Source organism: Lolium perenne, chromosome 7, assembly GCF_019359855.2.
Source record: "Lolium perenne isolate Kyuss_39 chromosome 7, Kyuss_2.0, whole genome shotgun sequence".
NCBI classification, from domain to species: Eukaryota; Viridiplantae; Streptophyta; class Magnoliopsida; order Poales; family Poaceae; genus Lolium; species Lolium perenne.
Window position 1 is genome coordinate 36,196,259 of NC_067250.2, and position 27,114 is coordinate 36,223,372.

Genomic DNA, 27,114 nt, shown 5'->3' on the forward strand with positions numbered 1-27,114 from the left:
CATGAAGTGGAAATCATCGTAATAAGAAAAGTCAAATATCTATGATTGGATCATGGTGAAAATATTTGAATTACGAGTTTTAGCGAACATCTAAGAGAGTCATGAAATTTTTCTACAACTCACATTTTTTTGGAGCATCATAATGATGATATAGTATCCGAGAGATGTATCCAAACCTTGTTGGATTGATGATGAGATAAAATATTATGACGCCATTATATTTTTGTGGATTATGCTTTAGTGACTACCGCTTTTACACTGAATAGAGCATCATCATGATCCATTGAAATGACACCATACAAGTTATGGTATGGGTATAAACCCTAATAGTATTTTCATTAAATTTTGGTCTAAGAGTTTACAACCAAAATCGGATGAATGTCTTTGTTGGTTATCCGAGAGATTTAATTGGGAATTCTTCCCACGAGACAAAGACAAAAGTGTTTGTCAATGTTTCTTATTTCCGAGAAATTGTTTTTAAGTGAAGTATTTGAGTGGGAGGACAATATAATTTGATAAGGTTTATGAACCTGAGCATAATGATCAGAGTAGCGTAGCACCGGAATTGGTTTCGGAAGCGACCACGACGATCATGGCTCCCATGACTACAAAGTGTTTTAGCCATGGAGATCGAAGTACATATTGAACCTTGTAGGTATGGTTTACTTTGTGATCAAATAAATGATTTGTGGACAAAGGATTGATTTTGAACAATGATAAACCAACTACAAACAAAGAAGTTATGATGGGCCCTGACTCCGTTAAAATGGCTATACGCCATGAAATCCAAGATAGATGAATACTTTTTGAAAGTGAATGGATCTATAAAATTGATGGACTTGGATGGAATATCCTTGAAGAAGATTGACTTATCAAAAAGTTGTTTACGACAAAGTTCAAAGAGTTGACTACGATAAGATTAGATCTTCCGTAGCAATGCTTATAGTCTATGTGGATTATTCTAGTAATCGCTACATATTTCTTTTATGAAATATGCTAGTAGGATGGAAAAATACATTTACTTATCAGAAGTATGTATTAAAGGTGTATACAAGATACAACCAAGAGTTTTGCTGGTCCGTGGAATACTAGATAGGTATACAAACTTCAATTGAATGAAGTGAGTATCGCGGAGTTGAATCTTCACCAGATGAAATAGTCAAAGAGTTTTTGATTTCATCAGAGACGATGAAGAGGATTGCATTTGCAAGAAATTAAGTGGGAGCGCTGAGACATATTTATAATACTTATGTAGATGAAATATAGTTGGTTATAAATGATGTAATTATATACTTGATTAAAAGGTTTCATTGAAAATTAATTTCAATGAAAGGATTTGGACTGAAACATATTTAGTGTCAAGATCTATGAAGATAGATTGAAACAAAAATAAGTTTAAGTCAAAGTACATATAATGGATATTGAAATAGTTCAATATAGAAATATTAAGAAAATGTTCTTGTCATGTGAAGTTTTAACAAGACTTGAGTGTATCTGATACTCAATGAGTAAAAACACATGAGTGATTATAGATCACAAATAATATGTACACAATCAGATGTCATGTGCTATAAAGTGTTATGAGCATATACCAGAATGATTCATATGATGATCATTGGACGACAGTAAGAGTATCCCTGAGTACTTTAGAAGAAACCAAGGATATATATATGTTTTTGTATGGAGAAATGACAAACAAATCGCTGTAAGGTGATTACACCGATATTTGTTTTGTCACATATAAAAATAGAATTTCAATCTCAAATTAGACTAAGTGTTGTTTTAAAGGTAGCACGATGAGCTAGAAGTTGTCTATGCTAGATTTAGAAGAGTTCTAAATATTATGACGGATTCTACAAAAGAAGGCAGAATATGTCATTGTTTTGACAATGACAAAGGATGTTAAAGTCAAGAGGTTCTTTGAGAACTTGGTGTAGTTCCGACAGAGTCAGAACTTTGAAGCTATATTGTGTGTGACAATACTAGTAACATATTTCAGACCGCGGAATTAAGGTTCCACCAGAAGACCAAACATATTTAATGCCGACTCATTTGGAAATGAGTGATGCGTTGAGACGCAAATGAATTACAAAATATATACGTTTCTGAGCATGTCAGATCCGTTGACTAAAACCTCTCCCGTGAGCAAAACATAATAAAACACCAGAAGGCCAAGGTGTTATATCTTTACAAATGTAAACTAGATTATTGACTCTAGTGCAAGTGGGAGACTGAAGGAGATATGCCCAAGAGGCAATAATAAAAGTGGTTATTATATATCTTTATGTTTATGATAAATGTTTATATATCATGCTATAATTGTATTAACCGAAACATTAGTACATGTGTGATATGTAGACAACAAAGAGTCCCTAGTATGCCTCTTAACTAGCTTGTTGATTAATGGATGATTAGTTTCATAATCATGAACATTGGATGTTATTAATAACAAGGTTATATCATTATATGAATGATGTAATGGACACACCCAATTAAGCATAGCATAAGATCACGTCATTGAATTATTTGCTATAAGCTTTCGATACATAGTTACCTAGTCCTTATGACCATGAGATCATGTAAATCACTTATACCGGAAAGGTACTTTGATTACACCAAACGCCACTGCGTAAATGGGTGGTTATAAAGGTGGGATTAAGTATCCGGAAAGTATGAGTTGAGGCATATGGATCAACAGTGGGATTTGTCCATCCCGATGACGGATAGATATACTCTGGGCCCTCTCGGTGGAATGTCGTCTAATGTCTTGCAAGCATATGAATAAGTTCATAAGAGACCACATACCACGGTACGAGTAAAGAGTACTTGTCAGGAGACGAGGTTGAACAAGGTATAGAGTGATACCGATGATCAAACCTCGGACAAGTAAAATATCGCGTGACAAAGGGAATTGGTATCGTATGTGAATGGTTCATTCGATCACTGAAGTCATCGTTGAATATGTGGGAGCCATTATGGATCTCCAGATCCCGCTATTGGTTATTGGTCGGAGTGAGTACTCAACCATGTCCGCATAGTTCGCGAACCGTAGGGTGACACACTTAAGGTTTGATGTTGAAATGGTAGAACTTGAATATGGAATGGAGTTCGAATATTTGTTCGGAGTCCCGGATGAGATCCCGGACATCACGAGGAGTTCCGGAATGGTCCGGAGGATAAGATTCATATATAGGAAGTCATATTCCAAGTTTGGAAATGATCCGGTGCATTTATGGCAGGTTCTAGAAGGTTCTAGAAAAGTCCGGAAGAAATCACCATGGAAAGTGGAGTCCCGGAGGGACTCCACCTTGCATGACCAGCCAACCCTAAATGGGAGGAGTCCAAGGTGGACTCCCCAAAGGGTGGCCGGCCAACCCCCCAAGGAAGGGGTGGGAGTCCCACCTTGAGTGGGATTTCCCCCTTGAGTAGGTTTTCCCACCTATGGGAGGTTTCATAGTTGGGGTCTTATTCGAAGACTTGGATACCAACACTTGGGGATTTCCACCTATATAATGAGGAGAAGAGGGAGGGGGCTGCCCACTCTTGGCCGCACCACCTAGGGCTGCCCTTGGCCGGCGCCCTGATGTCTACGGGAGCTTCTATTCTTGTAGACAGTGTTGGGCCTCCAAGAGCAGAGGTTTGTAGAACAGCAGCAAGTTTCCCTTAAGTGGATCACCCAAGGTTTATCGATCTCAGGGAGGAAGAGGTCAAAGGTATCCCTCTCAAGCAACCCTGCAACCACAAAGCAAGAAGTCTCTTGTGTCCCCAACACACCTAATACAATAGGTGCACTAGTTCGGCGAAGAGATAGTGAAATACAGGTGGTATGAATATATGAGCAGTGGCAACGGCACCAGAAAAGTGCTTTGCCCAGGACAGTAAACAAGCAGTAGTAACGCAACAGTAGTAACGCAGTAAAACAGTAAACAAGCAGCGATAGCAGTATTTAGGAACAAGGCCTAGGGATCATACTTTCACTAGTGGACACTCTCAACATTGATCACATAACAGAATAGATAAATGCATACTCTACACTCTCTTGTTGGATGATGAACACCATTGCGTAGGATTACACGAACCCTCAATGCCGGAGTTAACAAGCTCCACAATTTAATGTTCATATTTAAATAACCTTAGAGTGCAAGATAGATCAACACGACTAAACCAAGTACTAACATAGCATGCACACTACTACCATCACACTATGAAAGGAGGAATAGATCACATCAATACCATCATAGTAATAGTTAACTTCATAATCTACAAGAGATCACAATCATAGCATAAACAAAGTACTTCATGATGCACACACTGCCAACATTACATCATGGAGGAGGAATAGACTACTTTAATAACATCACTAGAGTAGCACATAGAGGAATAGTGATACAAAACTCATATGAATCTCAATCATGTAAAGCAGCTCATGAGATTATTGTATTGAAGTACATGGGAGAGAGATTAACCACATAGCTACAGCGGAGCCCTCAGCCTCGGGGGTGAATTACTCCCTCCTCATCATGGAGGCAGCGATGGCGGTGAAGATGGCGGTGGAGACGGCGGTGGAGATGGCTCCGGGGGCAATTCCCCGTCCCGGCAGGGTGCCGGAACAGAGAGTTCTGTCCCCCGAATTGGACTTTCGCGACGGTGGCGGCGCCCCTGGAGTCTTTCTGGAGTTTCGTCAATTGGTACTGCGTTTTTAGGTCGAAAGGGGTTTTATAGGCGAAGAGGCGGCGCAGGAGGGCTGACAGGGTGGCCTCACCCTAGGCCGGCGCGGCCAGGGTCTGGCCCGCGCGGCCCTATGGTGTGGGGCCCCCCTGGCTCTCCTCCGACTCTCCTTCGGTGTTCTGGAGCCTTCCGGGAAAAATAGGAGGTTTGGCGTTGATTTCGTCCAATTCCGAGAATATTGCCCGAACAGCCTTTCTGGAACCAAAAACAGCAGAAAACAACAACTAGCCTTTCGGCATCTCGTCAATAGGTTAGTTCCGGAAAACGCATAATAATGACATAAAGTGTGAACAAAACATGTCGGTATTGTCATAAAACAAGCATGGAACATCAGAAATTATAGATACGTTGGAGACGTATCACGCCCTAGCCTCCCCCTCTCCCCAAACCCTAGCCTCTCCTCCTCCCCATAATACTCCCGCAGCGCATAGGCGAAGCCCTGCCGGAGTTCTCCACCACCACCGCCACCACGCCGTCGTGCTACCGGATTCAAGGAGGAGCTACTACTTCCGCTGCCCGCTGGAACGGGGAGAACGACGTCGTCTTCATCAACACCGAACGTGTGACCGAGTACGGAGGTGCTGCCCGATCGTGGCACCGAGATCAAGATCTTCTACGCGCTTTTGCAAGCGGCAAGTGATCGTCTACCGTAGCAATAAGAGCCTACTCTTATAGGCTTTGGAAATCTTCAAGGGTTAGTCTTGATCATCCCCTCGTTGCTCCCGTCTTTTAGATTGCATCTTGGCTTGGATTGCGTTCTCGCGGTAGGAAATTTTTTGTTTTCTATGCAACGAATCCCTACAAGTGAGCCCTCAAGTTACTTCAAGACATCAACATGATGAAGAATGAAGAAATGAAGTGCAAGTTCAAGATGAGCCATCTCGGAGAGATCCTTTGCTTGAGTCTTGCCATCCATATGGTGATCATGGATATGTGAAGATGCGTCGAAGAAGAAGCTCTCCCATGGTGGATTATGGGGGAGCAATCCACATGGTGGTCATGGTTATGTGAAGATGCGCCGAAGAAGAAGCTCTCCCATGGTGGATTATGGGGGAGCAATCCACAAGACTTCGTCAAGCAAGCACAAGCAAGAAAGGCGTTCCATCTTGTTGAGGTCAAGATCGTCATCATCAAGCTCAAGTGGAATGTGCAAGTATAAGGTTTGCTCTTGATAGGGTTTCTCTCTCACCGGTCTCATAGTGTAGTTGGAGACCGGTTTATAGTTTAGTTGCCGTACTATCAAGAGGGCTCTCGAGTGAGTAACTCGATCGTATCCTTCGGAGAGCTCAAACCTTTGCATCCTTGCATCATCTTTCTTGGTTGTTATTTGTATCTTATCCATATGGTGTTTTAGAGCTTGTGCTTATTCTCATGACAAGTTCTAGTTCATCGAAAACGGATTCCGCATGAATCACTTGTTGCGTTTTCGATATTGGAGTTTTTCTCGGTTTCTCGTATTGAGAGGTTTCACTCTAAAATACATAGAAAAACCTACCCCACTTGTTCTTAAGCTTTTCACTCTTTGTGGGTAGCTCTTGTCATCTTCTTTACAACAAAATTGGTTTCACCCAAATCCGAGTTTTCCAACTCAAGTTGTTGCATTTTTGAGGTTGAAGGTTTTACCGGCATGTCTTTTTTAGATAGGTCAAACCTTTCATCATTTGTTTCTATCCTAACTTACTGGACTATGATGGTTCCCTGCATGATCTTGTAGAGCTTGTTACTAGCTTCAAAACGAGCCCAAGATCATCAAAATCGGAGTCCGGATGCAAAAGTTATTCAAGTTTTCGTGAAGCAGTTTTTTGGCCGGAAGTTCCGGTGGCCGGAACTTCCGCCCTACTTCCGCCGAACTTCCGGAAATGACGAATCTGCACGCAGAAAACATACCGGGAGCATTCCGGGGGCGCCCTACTTCACCCGGAAGTTGGCCGGAACTTCCGGAGGGCGGAAGTTCCGCCCCAAATGACCGGAAGTTCCGGTTTTGACGAGTTTTGTGCATAACGGGCAGATTTCTCTTGCCCTATTTAAGGGGGTCTTCTTCCCCATAGTTTTCCAACCGTTTGAGCTCGTTTTTGCCTCCATTGTTGACCTTCTTTGAGCTTGCTATCTCCCTCTCCCTCCCATGAATCTTGCATCTATTTGAGAGAAAGATATAGGAGATCTAGATCTACATCTTCACCAATCAAATCCCTCTCTTTGTGAGGGGAATCCACTAGATCTAGATCTTGGAGAAATTTGGTGTTCCTCCTCCTATTTGTTCTTCCTCTCTTATTCCCCCAATAGCTTTTGTATCTTTGTTGGAATTTGAGAGAGAAGTACTTGAGCATCTTTGTGGTGTTCTTGCCATTGCATTTGGTGCATCGGTTTGAATTCTCCACGGTGATTCATGGTGGTGAAAACAAGAAGGTTGTTACTCTTGGGTTCTTGGAACCCTAGACGGTTTCTAGGCCTTTGTGGCATCTTTGTGGTGTTCTTGGGGACTCCAATTAAGTTGTGGAGAATCTTCAAGGGCAAGGCCTTTGTGGCATCTTAGTGGTGTTCTTGGGGACTCCAATTAAGTTGTGGAGATTCTTCAAGGGAAAGGCCTTTGTGGAAATTTGTTGGGAGCCTCCAATTAAGTTGTGGAGATAGCCCCAAGCTTTGTGCGGGTTCGGTAACCTCCCTAAGGTTACATAGTGGATCGAGGACATCCCTCTTGGTGGGAATTCTCGAGGAGAATACGGTGGCCCTCGTGCATTTGGAGTGACTTGTCCTCCACACCGCTCCAACGGAGAGTAGCACTCGCAAGAGTGTGAACTTCGGGCTACATCGTCGTCTCCCGCGTGCCTCGGTTATCTCTATACCCGAGCTCTTTACTTATGCACTTTATCTTGTGATAGCCATCGTGCTTGAAGTTATATATATCTTGCTATCACATACTTGCTTGTATTGCTTAGCATAAGTTGTTGGTGCACATAGGTGAACCATAGTATATAGGCTTTGGGCTTGACAAAGTAAACGCTAGTTTTATTCCGCATTTGTTAAGCCCATCTCGTAAAAGTTTTAAACCGCCTATTCACCCCCCCTCTAGGCGACATCCGTATCCTTTCAATTGGTATCAGAGCGAGGTCTCTCATTCTTAGGCTTCACCGCCTTGAGAGTAAAGATGTCGGTTAGAGGATTAGTGCACGATAACACTCTTATATTAGATGGCACAAATTATGATGTTTGGAAAATTTGCATGCTTAGTCATTTTCAGGACATTGACCCTCATATGGAGAAAATTGTAGATATAGGTTTTTCTCCTCCTATGGATTCACAAAATCTATCTTTAGAGGATGAGAAAAATTTATATCTCAATTCTCAAGCTTCTTATGTTCTTATGAATGCTTTGCGAGATGTAGGTCTTTTTCCATACTTGCCTTTTTGGAGCGCTCATGAGTTATGGACAAAAATTCAAGATAAATATGATGTGTCCAATATTATGAAGGATGATTGCATTGCTTCCACTTCCGGCCGTGATGAGTTCTCATCTTCATCCACTTCACCAAAGTGTGTCAAGACACAAGGCAATGATATGGTGAGTGGTGATGAAAATTGCAATGTTGATATTGAGCTTACTATTGATGATTCTACATCTCTATCTCATTGCAATGCTTCATCTACGGACTCAAACACATCTAGCACTAGAAATGATTTACATGCTTGTGTTGATAGTCCTTGCATATCATGTGTAAGTTGCTTGAATAAATCTAATGATGATATGCTTGCATTATCTTGTGGCCATGATAAAAATGCTTCTATTTCCTCTAGTTGTTGTGTGTCTAACAATGTAGAGGAAACCAAAGATTCTATTGGTCAAGACAAGATCTTGAAAAGAGCCTCAAGTATCTCCTCATCTTTATCTCATGGTCCTCATGTATGCCGTATGGCCAAGGGTTCCACGGTACCTCCTACCATGGAACCTAATATGTCTCGTGGTGATAAGGATGAGGATGAATATGAAGAAGAGGATTGGGTTGTCTCTCTACGCGATAAGGGTAAGAGTGTATTCAAGGTTCTTTGCAAAGATAAAATTGCTAGCACTCACTTCTTTGAAATCTTGACTACCGCTATTGAGAGCCAAAAACTTATTTGGATGCATGAGAACACCATTGATAAAATGGGTGCTCTTGAACGTGAGTACGCCAATGATGTGGCATCTCTAAAGGATGAACTTGAAGAAGAACAAACCACCAAGGAAGCTCTTGAGGAAACCTTTGCTCTAGAATTGTCTAGAGAAAAGGAAAACCATGATAGAGCTCTTGAGGTGGCAAATGAACTAAAGCTAAAAAATGATAAGCTTGTGTTTGTTAATGCTAAACTCCTTGAGGATTTTGAGAAACTCAAAAAGGGCTCAAGGGCTATTGAGAGTGCGCTCACCAAACTCACCGAGTCGCATGAGCAACTTAAAGCTTCTTATCTAAAAGAGCATGACAACTTGCCTTCTCCCATTTCTATTAATAATGATGCTTGTGCTACTAACTCTACTTCTTGTGAAGCATCTATCTTGAAGGAGAATGTTGAGCTAAGGGCTCAACTTAAATTGCTAACTAGCAATTATGGGAAATTGGAAGAAAATCATTGAAAGCTTTCTAGCTCCTATGAGGATCTTCTAGCCTCTCATGATAGGCTAAAGTTAGCTCATGAGGCTATAATATCTAAGGCAACACCTTATGAGCCTCATGTGGGTACTAGCACTACTACTCAAAATGTTATATTGCCATGTGCTAGTCCTAGTAATTCATCCACTCATAATATTGCTAAATCTTGTGATGAATTATCTTCCTTGCCTTGTTGCTCTAACAATGAAGGTTCTACTTCCTCTAGTACTTGTGTTGTTACTAACCATGTAGAGGAAATCAAAGAGCTCAAGGCCCAAGTCTCTTCTTTGAAGAACGACTTGGTAAAGAGTCATGAAGGGAAATGCAAACTTGACAAGATGTTGAGTGTGCAACAATCCCCCAATGACAAGAGTGGACTTGGATTCAACTCCCACAACAAGAACAAGTCCAAGAACAACAATAAGAAGAAGGGCCAAGTACAAGTCAAAGACCCGGCCAAGATTGTTTGCTTCAAGTGCAAAATTGAAGGGCATCATGTTAGATCTTGCCCTTTGAAGAAGAAGCAAAAAGGGAAGCGGCCTCAAGCTCAAACTCATATTCAACCTCAAGTTGAAGAAATGGCACTTCCCAAGAAGAATCAAGCCAATGCTCCCATTGTGGAGAAATCTAGTGAGAAGAAGGAGAAGAAAAGAACTTGCTACATATGCCGTGAGAAGGGCCACATCTCCTCCTTTTGCACTATTGGTACCTCATCCAACTCTATCACCATTGATGATGTTTATTCTCTTCGTAAGGATGAGGGTGGCAATGTGTTTGCCAAATATGTAGGTGCTCAAAGTGGTGTCAAGAAAAGAACCATTTGGGTTGCCAAGCCTATTGTGACTAACCTCTTAGGACCCAACTTAGTTGGGGACCAACAATCCAAAACTTGATCAATAGGTGCTTTTTGGAGGGCATTGGAGACTTGGCTACATCATGAAGAATTAAGGGATCTTCATCATTTATATTATATCAAGCCAAGTCTTTTGATTATCTTGCTACTATCATATATCCAATGTTCCTCCTTGCGGTAACATGTTCTCAACTCATTTATATTGAAAGTTACTCGCCCCTTTGCATGTGTTAGTTCTTGTTCCTAACATGTGTTTGTATATGTTGTGCTTCCTAATTGTTTTGCTTGAGAAATCAAGTCTATGCATGTTGGGTTGCACACCATGTATTTGTGTTTGTGTTGGAGCCTCTTTGCATCTTGTTGTATCTTATATGGCTCTTATGAGCGATTAATAGACTATCCCATTTTGGGGGAGTGATATTCCTTTGGGAATTTCATGATCCTAACAATGTGTGTACATGAGGAATATCACTTAGAATTGATATTGCAAGATTATCTAGTCTCTATGTGGTATGTCATCTTCATGAGAAATTCAAATTCTAATGTCCATTAATATCTCTAGTTGAATCTTATTTGCCTCTTGTGAAAATAAATTCCTTATCACATTATGGGGGAGTAATAAGCTTTGTGCATATTACAAGCCTAGAAAATGTGAACATTTGAGGTTGTGTCACATAGAATTGATATCGTAAATTATCTCTCTCCTATGTGGCATGTTTGCTCAAACAAGCTCCAATTTGCTTAAATAACTTCATTGCTAATATCTTTGTGGATCTTATTTGTGAAAGTTTTTCTTGGCATGGTTTTTCACAACGCGTCCCTCAATACTTTTTTGGGAAACCATGTGCTTCAAGTCATACTATTAATTGCTTTGCATGTTGGTATGAATACTATTAATTGCTTTGCATGTTGGTATGAATACTATCAATTGCCTTGCATGTTGGTATGACTAAATGAAGCTATCAAGAAACTTTCTTTGCATGATGGTTAACTCTTATGTTTTACCATATGTTTTATTCGTTGTAAATATGATCTTATGTATACTTACAAACTACCACAGGGAAATATTTCCTAATACCTCTTGTCCTAGGACAAGTGGTAATAAATTATGAGGTAGATATTTATTGATCATATCTACATTGGCTCTTGTGTTCAAATTGCCTTATTTATTGCCATGAATTTGTTTTGCTTTGACTCCCATGTGTCTTCCTTGCATCTTATGGATCTAATTTGACTATTCAAACTTTCTTAGCACTTTAGTAGATATAGGTAGCGTGATGATCCTAGTTTTGTGCATTTTGTATTCATATGAAAAATCCTAGTTAATGCACTAATCTTGGGGGAGCTCTTATATATTTGTTAGAATGCTTAACATCTCTTCTTCATTATCAAAAATTTGGTTTTGGGAGATATAAAATTTTCTTTTTTTTGGTACTTTGTGCCATCATAAGAAGTGTCGAGGGTTTGGTTTATTTGTTGGAACCTTGCTCTCTTGGGAGTTGGTTATCTCATTCCTTTGTGCCTAGGCTTAATTAGCTTCTTATAATGAGATAAGTCTTTGGAGTCAATCTTGTGTTGATTTGATTCTTTGATATAATTTGGGCAACCATTGTCTCTTGATTTATTTGGTGTTTTGTCCAAATTGTATCTTCCTTTGGTCCTTGAAAGTATTGTGCATGCATATTTAATATATGTATATCTTATTGCATGTGTCACTTTCTTTGATCCAATATATAGGGTAAACTCCATCAAATCCTAATTTGGCTAAGATGTGCATGAAATTCAATTTCATATCTATATGCACATAGAATTGTGGAGTTTGTCCTATATGTTGTAGTGTGTAACTACTTCGGACCCAATTAGTTTGGGGACCATTTTGTACTTACCTTTGTGTTAGGTACAATGGATTTGCATTGAATGCTTGTCTCACTCTTGGAAAGAAGTGGTGACTCAATGGTAACTTGAGGCAAGCTAGGATGGTCAACGAATACATATCTACTACATCCACACCAATGCTATCTTGGTAACAAGTATCTTCTCATGCATACTTTTCTTGTATCCAACCTTATGGTTGCATCTTGGCATGAATCTCTTGATTTGCAAATGTTGTGCTTCTTGCAAAAGTCTTAATGAAACCTCTTTATTGTGAATGTGAGTAATTTGAGATGAGTGCATTTGTTGGGAAGTATTTTAAATCATGCTCATGATTCATCCATCCCAACTATGCCTATCTAGCAATTTTGTTGCATATCAATTCCTCAAGGCTCTCACATGTGCAATATAGATGAAAGTGCAAATTTAGTTACTTCTTTTGGTATCCCCGTTTGTGATACTTGTTGCCTTTCTCAAATGCATCCCAACTATCTTCTATCCCTTGTTGATATTTGTGATGTATTTTAGTTGTTTGTGGTTGAAGTTCATGAATGTACAATAAGATAAAATTGAGCCTTTGGCCATGCTATTAAGCAAAAATTCTTATTGGTATATTGCATGACTTCGTCTTGGATATCATACTATTCTTCTTGCGTATCTATTTTGTGTGTGCATGTTTCTTTGTGGATAAATATCTTTGTGATATTGCCCACTTAGAGAAACTTATACACATAAGATATGATACATCTCCTTTTGATATCTTATTTATTTATTGCGTGTTGATTGGTCATGCTAAGCAATATAATTCATTGAAGACTATGATGATGCTTTTTTGCTCATCCTTGTAATAGTCTTATAATTTGCTTTATCATGCCTTTCACATATCCTCTTGGTTGAGCCTTTTTATTATGGTTCCTCTTACTTGTTGCTCAACTATTTGTTTGTTGCAAGTGTTTAGCTTACTTTTCTATCTATGATCTATTACAAATGTTTGTGTTTTAAATGGGGGAGTGAGGATTCCATGTTATGCATATTGTATTCAAATGCAACATTTTATTTTATGCATGTACCTTGGGGAGCTTCCTCATTTGATTTGGAACACTATCTTGTGGTGATCATTAGAGTTTGATTCACTTGGTATCTTTTGTTTTTGAATGATATTATGGGAGTGATGATTCCATGTTTGTGCACTTTATACTCCAATGCAAATTGTCTAGTTTTGTGCACAAACCTTGGGGAGCTTCCTCATATTATTTAGAGCAATCTTCTTGATCTTATCATAATATCTATCTTTCTTTTGGTATCTTCCTTGTGGTTCATTTGGTTGCTTGCTTCATTTGTTGAAGCTTCTTGACTTTGTTATCTTTTTGCAATCTTTGATCCTATCTATAGTGTGATTCCTTCCGAATATTCATCATTGGATATGTGCATTTGATTCCACTCAAATTATGAGAAATGCACACGCTATGGAGGAACTCTCACTGTATTGGCCTTCTAAATTTTTCACCCATTTCGGCAATTGGTGCCAATGGGGGAGAAGTTTGGAGGGTTTAAGGGAATTTGGTTATGTCTTTGCTTTGTGCTTAAGCGTGTGCCTTTATTGCATTGCATCTTGTTGCTTTTCATAGTTGAATATTTAGAGGAAACTCCACTAGGCTTTGAATGCCAATATATGCAATGAAAGTCAAGATCATTCACACATGCATATATTATGGGGGGGTTTGCTCTATATATTCAACTTATTTGTTACTTAAATTCCTTATATAAACCCTCTCAAAGAGATTGTCATCAATTACCAAAATGGGGAGATTGAAAGTGCATGGAGCCCCCATGTGTGGTTTTGGTAATTAATGACAATCCCTATGGACTAATGTTTGCATTGAGTTATATTTGTAGGAGTTGTCCATAGGCAATTCTTGAACCATTTGTTGGCTTCAAGGTTGCAATAAGAAGAAATTGATGAAGGATATCAAGTGTCAAGTATGTCTTGAAGATGAAGATGAAGTGAGCCCTCAAGTTACTTCAAGACATCAACATGATGAAGAATGAAGAAATGAAGTGCAAGTTCAAGATGAGCCATCTCGGAGAGATCCTTTGCTTGAGTCTTGCCATCCATATGGTGATCATGGATATGTGAAGATGCGTCGAAGAAGAAGCTCTCCCATGGTGGATTATGGGGGAGCAATCCACATGGTGGTCATGGTTATGTGAAGATGCGCCGAAGAAGAAGCTCTCCCATGGTGGATTATGGGGGAGCAATCCACAAGACTTCGTCAAGCAAGAAAGGCGTTCCATCTTGTTGAGGTCAAGATCGTCATCATCAAGCTCAAGTGGAATGTGCAAGTATAAGGTTTGCTCTTGATAGGGTTTCTCTCTCACCGGTCTCATAGTGTAGTTGGAGACCGGTTTATAGTTTAGTTGCCGTACTATCAAGAGGGCTCTCGAGTGAGTAACTCGATCGTATCCTTCGGAGAGCTCAAACCTTTGCATCCTTGCATCATCTTTCTTGGTTGTTATTTGTATCTTATCCATATGGTGTTTTAGAGCTTGTGCTTATTCTCATGACAAGTTCTAGTTCATCGAAAACGGATTCCGCATGAATCACTTGTTGCGTTTTCGATATTGGAGTTTTTTTTCGGTTTCTCGTATTGAGAGGTTTCACTCTAAAATACATAGAAAAACCTACCCCACTTGTTCTTAAGCTTTTCACTCTTTGTGGGGTAGCTCTTGTCATCTTCTTTACAACAAAATTGGTTTCACCCAAATCCGAGTTTTCCAACTCAAGTTGTTGCATTTTTGAGGTTGGAGGTTTTACCGGCATGTCTTTTTTAGATAGGTCAAACCTTTCATCATTTGTTTCTATCCTAACTTACTGGACTATGATGGTTCCCTGCATGATCTTGTAGAGCTTGTTACTAGCTTTGAAACGAGCCCAAGATCATCAAAATCGGAGTCCGGATGCAAAAGTTATTCAAGTTTTCGTGAAGGAGTTTTTTGGCCGGAAGTTGGCCGGAAGTTCCGGTGGCCGGAACTTCCTCCCTACTTCCGCCGAACTTCCGGAAATGACGAATCTGCACGCAGAAAACATACCGGGAGCATTCCGGGGGCGCCCTACTTCACCCGGAAGTTGGCCGGAACTTCCGGGGGGCGGAAGTTCCGCCCCAAATGACCGGAAGTTCCGGTTTTGACGAGTTTTGTGCATAACGGGCAGATTTCTCTTACCCTATTTAAGGGGGTCTTCTTCCCCATAGTTTCCCAACCGTTTGAGCTCGTTTTTGCCTCCATTGTTGACCTTCTTTGAGCTTGCTATCTCCCTCTCCCTCCCATGAATCTTGCATCTATTTGAGAGAAAGATAGAGGAGATCTAGATCTACATCTTCACCAATCAAATCCCTCTCTTTGTGAGGGGAATCCACTAGATCTAGATCTTGGAGAAATTTGGTGTTCCTCCTCCTATTTGTTCTTCCTCTCTTATTCCCCCAATAGCTTTTGTAGCTTTGTTGGAATTTGAGAGAGAAGTACTTGAGCATCTTTGTGGTGTTCTTGCCATTGCATTTGGTGCATCGGTTTGAGTTCTCCACGGTGATTCATGGTGGTGAAAACAAGAAGGTTGTTACTCTTGGGTTCTTGGAACCCTAGACGGTTTCTAGGCCTTTGTGGCATCTTTGTGGTGTTCTTGGGGACTCCAATTAAGTTGTGGAGAATCTTCAAGGGCAAGGCCTTTGTGGCATCTTAGTGGTGTTCTTGGGGACTCCAATTAAGTTGTGGAGATTCTTCAAGGGCAAGGCCTTTGTGGCAATTTGTTGGGAGCCTCCAATTAAGTTGTGGAGATAGCCCCAAGCTTTGTGCGGGTTCGGTAACCTCCCTAAGGTTACATAGTGGATCGAGGACATCCCTCTTGGTGGGAATTCTCGAGGAGAATACGGTGGCCCTCGTGCATTTGGAGTGACTTGTCCTCCACACCGCTCCAACGGAGAGTAGCACTCGCAAGAGTGTGAACTTCGGGCTACATCGTCGTCTCCCGCGTGCCTCGGTTATCTCTATACCCGAGCTCTTTACTTATGCACTTTATCTTGTGATAGCCATCGTGCTTGAATTTATATATATCTTGCTATCACATACTTACTTGTATTGCTTAGCATAAGTTGTTGGTGCACATAGGTGAACCATAGTATATAGGCTTTGGGCTTGACAAAGTAAACGCTAGTTTTATTCCGCATTTGTTAAGCCCATCTCGTAAAAGTTTTAAACCTCCTATTCACCCCCCCTCTAGGCGACATCCGTATCCTTTCAGTGATGCCCTTGTTAAATTCGATTTCTTGATGGACTCCCTCAATGAAAGGGATTAGTCCATTGAGGAGTTGGAATCTCATATTTAAAATGAGAAACGGAGATTCAATCTCCTTAGACAAGAGCTGAAAGATGAAAGGTGCATAACTAATGGTCTTAAGCAAGAAATGGAATCCTTTGAATCTTATGTGCTTGAAATAGGAAAATATATTATATATTGATGCTTGTTCTACTAACTCTACTTCTTTTGAAGCATCTCTCATGATGATCTCCTAATCTCCTATGATGGGCTAAAGTTGGCTCTTGAGGCCAGTATCACTAAGGTAACATCTTGTGAGCCTCATTTGGACATGAGCACTACTTCTACTCAAAATTCTATAGTGTAATGTGCTAGTCCTAGTAATCCCTCTAGTCATACTATTGATACACCTTGTGTTGGATTACTTTCTTTGCCTTGTTGCTCTAACAATGAAGGTTCTACTTCCTCTAGTCCTTGTATTTCTACTAACCATGTAGAGGAAATCAAAGAGCTCGAGGCCCAAGTCCTTTCTTTGAAGAAAGACTTGGAAAAGGGTCATGAAGGGGAATCCGCACTTGACAAGATGTTGAGTGTGCAACAATCTCCCAATGACAAGAGTGGACTTGGATTCAACTCCAATAACAAGAACAAGTCCAAGAGCAAGAGCAATAAGAAAAAGGGCCAAGAACAAGTCAATAATTCGGCCAAGATTGTTTGTTTCAAGTGCAAGGTTGAAGGGCACCATGTTATATCATGCCCATTGAAGAAGAAGAAGCACTTGGGTGAGAAGCAACAAGGGAAGTGGCCACAAGGTCAAGCTCAAGCTCAACCTCAAGTTGAGAATAGGCCACTTCCAAAGGAGAATCAAGCTAAAGCTCCCCAAGTCAAGAAATCAACAAAAAAGAAGAAGGGGGTCACACGTTGCTATGTTTGCCGTGAAAAGGGGCACTTTGCCTCTTCATGCTTAAACGGTACCTTATCTAACCCTATCATTGTTGATGATGATTATTCTCTTGGGAAGGATAAGGATAGCAATGTGTTTGCCAAGTTTATTGGAACTCGAAGTGGTGTCAAGAAAAGAACCATTTGGATTGCCAAACCTATTGTGACTAACCTCTTATGACCCAACAAGCTCAAACTTGATGGATAAGTGTTTGTGGAGGGCATTAGAGACTTGGTTATTTCATGAATAATTAAGGGATCTTCATATATTATATTTTGACCAAGCCAAGTCGTATGGATTATCATCTCCCTATATTATAACCAATGTACCTCTTTGCGGTAACTTGTACTTCAACTCTTCATATTAATTGTAAGTTACTTGCCCCTTCGCATGTTTGGTTGTCTACCAAATATGTGTTTGTATGTGTTGTGCCTTACTTGCCTATCTTGTGTATTCAAGTATGTTTGTTTGACTCATCATTTAATTGTGTGTTGTTTTGAGTCCAATGCATCTTGATGATATCTTATCTGGATCTCTTTGAGTGTTTAATGGAACATCCCATTTTGGGGGAGTGATCTGCCTTGTGCATCTCTCTTTCTTTAAAATGTCTGTACATGGTATCACCACTTAGTATTGATATTGCAAGATTACCTAGTCACTATGTGGTGTGTCATACTCATGAAAAATTCAAATTCTAAATTTCTATTAATCATCTCTAGTCGAATGTGAATATCACATTATGGGGGAATAATATGCTTCTTGTATATTACAATCCTAGAAAATATGAACATATGTGCCACTTAGAGTTCATATTCTTAACTATCTTATTCCTAGGTGGCAGGTTTGCTCAAACAAGCTCCACTTTTATTAAAAAAAAATTGTTGCTCATCTTATGGTTCTTGTTTGAGTAAGAAATTTTTGGTGCGGTTTTCCTGAAATACATATCTCTATATCTTATTTGGGACACCGTTTGCTTCAAGTTATTATAATCATTGATGTGCGTGATTGTTTGACTAGCTGAAGCTATCAAAAATCTTCATCCCTGCATAGTGCTTAATCCTATATATTTATCCTATGTATTTTATTGTGAAGTTGATCCTTACTATCCTTGGCAATATACCACCGGAAATTAATTCCAATATTCTCATTGTCTTCGACAATTGATAACCTTTTATGTGGTAGCATCTGTGGATCATCTTCATCCTGGATTGTCTTTTTATTGCCTTATTTTATTTCCAAGAAATTTTGTGGCTCCCATTGTCCTCCTTGCCTTTTTGAAAATGTTTTTGATTCCTATCAAGTTTACCTTGATGGAATACAACCTTTTTTCCTTTCGGTACTTTGTGTCATTATGAAAAGTGTAGAGGGTTTGGTTTATTTTGTTGGGACCTTGATCTTTTGGGAGTGTGTTATCTCATTCCTTCTTACATGTTTTATTTGCTTGAATGAGATAAATCTTTGAGCATGTGTGGCTTTATTCATCTTTTATGCTCAATAATTTTATTAGTTCATTTTCTGAACTTTGTTGCATAAATCATGTGTTGATTTTCTTATTTGGATCTTGTGCATGTATCTTTACTAGATGTACATTTTATATCATACTATGCTTTGTTTGATCCAATATATAGGGTACACTCCATCAAATCCTAAGTGGCTAAGATGTGCATGAAATTCAAATTTCATCTATAAATATGCACATATTTATATGGAGTGTGTCCTATGTATTGTGGTTAGTCTAACCATTTTGGACACAATAAGTTTGGAGACCAAGATGTACTTGAATGCTGTTTTAGGTACATTGAAGATGCACTTGAGGCTTGTCTCATCTACAAGGAAGGTGTTGTCACCATCTGAGAATTGGAGCCAAGCTAGGATGATCGATGAACTCTTATCTACTACATCATGTCATTGCTATCTCGGTAACAAGTATATTATTCATGCATACTCATATAGCATCCAACCTCTTGTAGGTTGCATCTTGGCATGAAATTCTTTGTTTCAAAAATATTGCGGTTCTTGAAAAATCCTTTTTAAAGAAAACTTCTTATTGTAAATTTTAGTAATTTGAGGAGATGCATACGATGGGAATATATATAAATCTTGTTTATGATTCACGTATCCCAAATATGTCTTCTAGCAATTTATTGCATATCAATTCCTCGAAGAGCTCTTATGTGCAATATTGATGAAATTGCGAAATGAATCCCTATATGTGATACTTGTTTCCTTTCTCAAAACATTCCAACTATATTTACTTCCCTTATTGTTAGTTGTGATGTTTTTGAGATTTTCTTGGTTGAAGTTCAGTGAAAATTGGAGCCATGGGCTATATATGTTTTTAAGCAAACATCTTTTGGTATATTTTATGACTTAATCTTGGATACAATGTCTTATTTATTTTATTAACCTCTTGTGTGTGCATGTTTCTTTATGGATACTCTTGTCCAGTTTATATACATGAGAGCGTTAATCCATCACCTTGATATCCCTGTTCTTTGCCGACCATCTTTTTATCCTTGTGGTTTTAGTGGTGTTGGTAAGGACTGATTTATGAGCACTTGGCTTAATTTTATTTTATCTTCATGCACTTATATCTCGTGAATGTTTTAGACTAAATTTACCCTCTTTATCTTGTTTGTGTTCTAAATGATATATAGGGAGTGAGGATTTCATGTTTGTGCATATTGTATTCAAATGCAACTATTCTAATTTATGCATGAACCTTGGGGAGCTTTCTTGTTTCATTTAGAGCAATATATCTCTCTTATCATGATATCTTTGTTTGTCCGGCCAATTGGATCTTTGATTGCTTGCTTTATTTATTGAAGCTTTCTCCACCATGTTATCTTTGTGGAATCTTTGATCCTCAATATAGTTTTACTTCCTTCAAGTATTCATCATTGGATATGTGCATTTGAATCCACTCAAATTATGAGAAGTGCACACCTTAGGGAGGAACTCATATTATATTGGCTTTCTAAAAATTTCACCCATTTTGGCACTTGTTGCCAATGGGGGAGAAGTTTAGAGGGTTTAAGGGAAATGGTTTATACTTAAGTTTGGTTTGTGCTTAAGTGTTTTACCTCTCATGCACTCCATATTTATATGTCTTGCATGGTTGTATATATATAGTGGAAACTGTCCCGAAGGTTAATCTTCACAGTATATGCAATGAATTCATGTTCATCACATGTGCATACATTGTGGGGGAGTTTTCCCTATATATGTTGGTTCTACTCACATCCCTTACATTAGTTGTAGTTGTGTGAGTAGAACTGGTTTTGATATGGGCTAGTAGCTTTGTGTTACTGGACCATATCAAATACAACCTCTTGTATTCAACTTATCCTCAGATAAGTTGCATACTTTTGTAATATTCATCATATAAACCCTCTTGTTGTGGTTGTCATCAATTATCAAAATGGGGGAGATTGTAAGGGTACATTGTCCCTATGTGTGTTTTTGGTAATTAATGACAACCCCTATGGACTAATGTTTTCACTGAGTTTATATGAAGAAATATTCCATAGGTAATAATTATAGTCCATGTGTTGGATTCAAGTATGGATGCCATGAAGATAAAAGATATACCTTGAGTATTGGCATCAAGATCATCGATTCGAAGACATATATGTGATATGATCAAGAAGAAGAAATGAAGATGGAGTTCTTATGAGGAACTCAATATTAGCCATGCTCTTGCTTATGTGTTAAACAATGAATGATCAAAATCTTGAGTGCTTGATTCCAAGTGAAGAATTCAAGATATGGCTCTAAGTCGGTGTCATGATAGTCTCATAAGTTGAGCTATGGTTGACAAGATTTAGAGCATGCAAATAGATGAAGAGTTCTTTATACACCTCAAGATATTATGATAGAGCATGAATATGTCCAAACCTTGTTAACTTATCAACTTGAATGCTTGCTATATGACATACGAAGACTATATGCTTTGGTTTTCATTTTTCTGATTTTTTATGAATTTTATGCCCATTTGAATCTTTTGGTCAAATCCTAGGTTTGATAAAGATTTAAACAAGTTTAAAATATGAAAATGAAAAGGTAAGCATGGATCCTTCTTAGTCACTCTAAAATAAAGCTTTTGGGAGGTTCTTGAAATTTCCATGTTTGAAACCCAAAACCACTTCTCTTCATGATTGACTTCATAAGACAGAGTTTAGGGTTAGGGCCCGGGTAGATATATACATGAGTTGTCTGGTTTGAATATGTCTAGACCTTGTTTATCAACTTTGATGCTTACTATATATATGACATAAGAATGCTATGTGCATTGGTTTTTCATTCTTTTGATTTTTTTTTTCTGAATTTGTATGCCCATTTGAATCTTGGTCAAATCCTAGGCGGTTTGACCAAGATTTAAACAAGTTTAAAACATGAAAATGAAAAGGGAAGTTTGTATCCTTCTTAGTCACTCTAAAATGAAGCTTTTGGGATGTTCTTGAAATTTCCATGTTTGAAACCCAAAACGACTTCTCTTCATGCTAGACTTCATAAGATCGACAGGGGTAGATACATGATTTGTATGGTTTGGGTATATCTAGACCTTATTTATCAACTTGAATGCTTACGATATGACATAAGAAGACTATGTGATTTGGTTTTTCATTTTTCTGTTTTTTTTTGAATTTTGTGCCCACCAATTTGTATCTTGGTCAAATCCTAGGTTAGATAATGATTTAAACAAGTTTAAAATATGAAATTCAAAGCTAAGCATGGATCCTTCTTAGTCACTCTAAAATGAAGCTTTTGGGAGGTTTTTGAAATTTCCAGGTTTGAAACCCAAAACCACTTCTCTTCATGATTGACTTCATAAGACAGAGTTTAGGGTTAGGGGTTAGATACATGATTTGTATGGTTTGAATATGTCCAAACCTTGTTTATCAACTTGAATATGCTTACTATATGACATAAGAAGACTTGTGGGCTGGCCCTTTTGCTTGTTGACCGGTCAAACGAGTGCATTCGGCCCGGCCCACATGCTTAGTGGGCTGGCCCATTAAAGTTTTGACCAGTCAACCTTAGAGGTTAGGCCTGGCCCACGTAACTAATGGACCAGCCCAGCTATATAGTTGACCGGTCAAACTAAGTCAGCTGGCCCGGCCCGCAAACTTAATGGGCCGGCCCGCTTAAGACGTGGCAGGCCTCGTGTGAGCCTACCATCTACCACGGGGTTTCAGCCGGTTAACGCCGTTAACTGCCAGTTAACGGCGTCTGCCACGTGTCAGTTTGCATGACGTCAGCAGTCAACGGGCTCCCGGAAACACTTCTGCAACGGTCCGATTTTCCGTGGCGGAAGGGCGCCCAAGCGCGACGGACCGAAAAAATCGTCGTAGGACTTTGCCTGACGCAGTTTCGACAACAGAACCCATATCATCGGGTTAGGCCCATAGGCGACGAAAAATGGCCCTTAGCGGACGATTTTGGGACGTTGTCTATCAGAACTTTTCTTGTAGTGAGATACAATTTTGACCAATACGAAGAGTAAGAAATAGATTCAACTTTGGTCAATGCATGAAGCATAAAGAATATGCCACATGAAGTCATGTGGTATGGTAAGCTTTGTCAATTATGCGTTATGAACTAACCCATCATATGTGTGCCTTTGTGTTGTCTATGTGGGTTTGGAGTGGTGTTTTGGAACATGGGAGCATATGCTCCCTCTATTTTGAAATGCATCTTACACATATTTTGAATTTCAAAAAAATTGAAACCAAAAATTCGCATGTAAAACTTCTCGTGCTACACGCTTACAAAGTTGTTTCATAAAAAATCGACTTATCATGTGACGTGTGTAAAAAAGACAAAACTCAGTGCTAAAAATAATGCTTTTCACAAGATAAGTTTTCTCTTTTTTATATAGACCACAAAAAATATTATTTTTCGTGAAACTTGACTAACGAACATATATTATGAAGATGTACATGTAAATTTTTTTGTTAAATTTTTCTGACATTCCGAAATATGATTTTTTGGTAGAGGGTGCATACGCACCCGGGAGCCGAATTGAATTTCCAGGTTAGGTATCTTTCCATGGGCGTGCATCAAAAATGAGATTTAATATAGCCCATAAGAGTATGAGAATCAAGTGGTGATCATCATCAAGGTTGAGTTGGTAAAGTTCAAGATGAGCATCTCAAAAGGATCATATGCTTGAAGCTTTGCCATCCCTTCAATGATAATGGACATGTGAAGATGTGCATCAATAGATCTTTCCCATCATGGTGTATGGGGGAGCATTTGTGAGTCTTCACGAAGCAACAATGATCAAGTGAGGCATTCCGGCTTTAGTGGAGCTTGAAGAGTTATCATCAAGATCAAGCGGGATGCACAAGGCAAAGGTATGGCCTTGTTAGGTTTTCTTTTTACTAGTCTCAAGGTGGTTGTTGGGAGACCGGGTTATAGGATAGATAGACGCACTATCAAGAGGGGATTTTGGTTGGGTAACTTGATCATATCATTTTAGGGAGCTCAATCCTTTGCATAATTTGCATATCCCTATTCTTCTTGCTTCTTGTTGTTTCTCGTGTGAGATTCTTGAGCTTGTTGCAAGCTTTACAACAACCCCAAGTTCATCGAAAACGAAATCCGTATGCATCTTCTATTGTGTTTTCCAGTTTGGAGGTTTTACCGGTGTCTCTTTTATAGATAGGTAAAAATATTCATCTTGTGGTTTTTACTCCGTGGGTGGACAATGATGTTTATATGCATAAAGTTGTAGGGCTTGTTGTTCTGATTCCAACAAGCCCAAGATCATCGAAATCGGAGTCCGGACGCAAAAGTTATCACTGTTTTTGTAAACACGTGTTCCTGTTGGCGAGGCTCCTGATCGACCAGCCGCCCCACCGACCCGCCCGGCACCACACCCGGTGGCGCCGGCTGTCTCACCGGCTGGCCCAGCACATGCCGCCTCCCACACTGGTGCACACCGGACTTTCTCCAGTAAGCAATCGCCGCTCGCCCGGCGTCTCGCCCGGTTTCTGTCGGGCTGGTCCGACGCCATGCCCGGCGTGCCGGCTCTCCCGCCAAGCTGCCCGGCGCAACCGGCGTGCCGGCCCTCCCGCCAAGATGCCCGAAAACTCTCAGATTTGCCCGAAACGGTCGTATTTCTTTTGGCTATAAAAGGGCCTTGTTCCCCAATAGTTTTTTAGGGTTCTTGAGTACGTTTTTGACCACCATTGTTGAACCTCTTGAGCTTAGTTCCTCTTCTTTCCCTCCTATAATTCTTCCATATTTTTTGGGAATTTGAAAGAGGTGATCTAGATCTACAACCTCCTCCAATCCATTCTTTCTCTAAGTGAGGGGAACTCTTGAGATCCAGATCTTGAAGTCATTTGTTGATTTCCTCTATTGTTCTTCCTCTCTAATTCCATCGTAGCATTTGTGCTTTGGTGAGATTTGAGTGTGAAGGATTTTGGTGTCTACTCACGCTTCTTTTCCTGTAGACAGTGTTGGGCCTCCAAGAGCAGAGGTTTGTAGAACAGCAGCAAGTTTTCCCTTAAGTGGATCACCCAAGGTTTATCGAACTCAGGGAGGAAGAGGTCAAAGATATCCCTCTCAAGCAACCCTGCAACCACAAAGCAAGAAGTCTCTTGTGTCCCCAACACACCTAATACACTTGTCAGATGTATAGGTGCACTAGTTCGGCGAAGAGATAGTGAAATACAGGTGGTATGAATATATATGAGCAGTAGTAACGGCACCAGAAAATAGCTTGATGCTACAACTAGCGTGTGGTTGATGGTGGTAATATTGCAGGCAGTATAGATGCAGTAGAACAGTAAACAAGCGATGATTTCAATATTTGGGAACAAGGCCTAGGGATTATACTTTCACTAGTGGACACTCTCAACATTGATCACATAACAGAATAGATAAATGCTATACTCTACACTCTCTTGTTGGATGATGAACACCACTAATTGTGTAGGATTACACGAACCCTCAATGCCAGAGTTAACAAGCTCCACAATATTCGATATTCATATTTAAATAACCTTAGAGTGCATGATAGATCAATAGTGATACAAAACACATTGTAATCATAAAGGGATATAAATAAGCACTTCACTATGCTATTCATAACAGTGAATAAGTATTCTGTGAAATATAGCCTAAGAGACCCACACGGTGCACACACTGTCACCTTTACACACGTGGGACAAGGAGTCTCCGGAGATCACATAAGTAAAATCCACTTGACTAGCATAATGATATCTAGATTACAAGCATCATCATATGAATCTCAATCATGTAAGGCAGCTCATGAGATTATTGTATTGAAGTACATAGGAGAGAGATTAACCACATAGCTACGGGTCCAGCCCCTTAGCCTCGATGGAGAACTACTCCCTCCTCATGGGAGACAGCAGCGTTGATGAAGAAGGCGGTGGAGATGGCAGAGGTGTCGATGGAGAAGCCTTCCGGGGCACTTCCCCGTCCCGGCGGCGTGCCGGAACAGAGACTTCTGTCCCCCAGATCTTGGCTTCGCGATGGCGGCGGCTCTGGAAGGTTTCTCGTACCGTGGCTTTTTCGTATCGAAGATTTAGGTCAGGGACCTTTATATAGGCGAAGAGGCGGAGTCGGAGGGCTGACGAGGCGACGATACACTAGGGGGCGCGGCCCACCCCCTGGCCGCGCCGGCCTGGTGTGTGGGGCCCCCAGGGCTCCTCTCTGGTGGCTCTCGGGTGTTCTGGAAGCTTCGTGGAATTTTAAGACTCTGGGCGTTGATTTTGTCCAATTCCGAGAATATTTCCCTACTAGGATTTCTGAAACCAAAAATAGCAGAAAACAGGAATTGGCACTTCGGCATCTCATCAATAGGTTAGTTCCGGAAAACGCATAAAATCATCATAAAGTGTGAACAAAACATGTAGGTATTGTCATAAAACAAGCATGGAACATCAGAAATTATAGATACGTTGGAGACGTATCAGCATCCCCAAGCTTAGTTCCTACTCGTCCTCGAATAGTTAAACGATGACAAAGATAATTTCTGAAGTGACATGCTACCAACATGATCTTAATCATACTATTGTAAAGCATATGAGATGAATGCAGCGATTCAAAGCAATGGTAAAGACAATGGTTAAACAATTGAATCATATAGCAAAGACTTTTCATGAATAGTACTTTCGAGACAAGCATCAATAAGTCTTGCATAAGAGTTAACTCATAAAGCAATAAGTTCATAGTAAAGGTGTTGAAGCAACACAAAGGAAGATTAAGTTTCAGCGGTTGCTTTCAACTTGTAACATGTATATCTCATGGATATTGTCAACATAAAGTAATATAATAAGTGCAGTATGCAAGTATGTAAGAATCAATGCACAGTTAACACAAGTGTTTGCTTCTAGGACAGAAGGAAATAGGTAAACTGACTCAACATGAAAGTAGAAGAAAGGCCCTTCGCAGAGGGAAGCATTGATTGCTATATTTGTGCTAGAGCTTTTATTTTGAAAACATAAAGAGAGCATAAAAGTAAAGTTTTGAGAGGTGTTTGTTGTTGTCAACGAATGGTAATGGGCACTCTAACCCCCTTGCCAGACAAACTCTCGAAGAGCGGCTCCCATGAAACATTTTTATTTTTGGGTGGCACTCCTTCCAACCTTTACTTTCACAAACCATGGCTAACCGAATCCTCGGGTGCCTGCCAACAATCTCATACCATGAAGGAGTGCCTTTTTATTTTAGTTTTATTTAGATGACACTCCTCCCCACCTTTGCTTTCTCAAGCCATGGCTAACCGAATCCTCGGGTGCCGTCCAAC